Consider the following 701-nt stretch of genomic DNA (forward strand, 5'->3'; position numbering starts at 1 on the left):
GATTGTGCTTGGTGGGGGGTGGAGGTTATCGTCTGAAGAGTGGTAGGGTGTGAAAGATGAGATCTAAAGTTTTGTAGGGGGGAGGTCGAAGGTAATCTTCTTTTTACCTTTCCCAACTGATGATGAGGTCCCTTTTTTTTCAATTTTAACTCAAAATTTTGTAAATAATGCTCTATGTTTGTCCACTATTGTCCATTATTCCATTTCATGTTCATCGTTTTGCTCCGAATTATTTTTTTTCGAAATTATGCTCTGAATTTTGTTTCATGTTCATTATTTTGTTATTACCGTATCTGTTTGTTAATTATTTGTCTATTTTCTAAATTATAAAAAATGGAAAAACATGTGTTTGGGCTGCTAGGTATTATTGGGTTGATTCTACAGGGTATTTGATGGATTTTGGTTATTTGATGAAATTTGATGAAATTTGGTAATTTTGATTAGGTTATTTTCACTATGTTTTCTATATGTTATGTTCATTATACTGATGAAGAAAAATGAAGTTTGATTAGGTTATTTTCATTGTGTTATCTATAGTGTTACATTTATTCTTGGTTTAATTATTTGTTCGTTTTCTAAATTAGGGTCCATTGTTTGTCCACTATTGTTTGTCAATTGTTTGTCACTTTTGGCCTCTGTTTGTCCAGTGGTTGGCCATTTTCGTAAATTTTGATAATTGTTTGTCCATTGTTTGTTCACTT

This window comes from Benincasa hispida, chromosome 12, assembly GCF_009727055.1.
Source record: "Benincasa hispida cultivar B227 chromosome 12, ASM972705v1, whole genome shotgun sequence".
Lineage (NCBI taxonomy): Eukaryota > Viridiplantae > Streptophyta > Magnoliopsida > Cucurbitales > Cucurbitaceae > Benincasa > Benincasa hispida.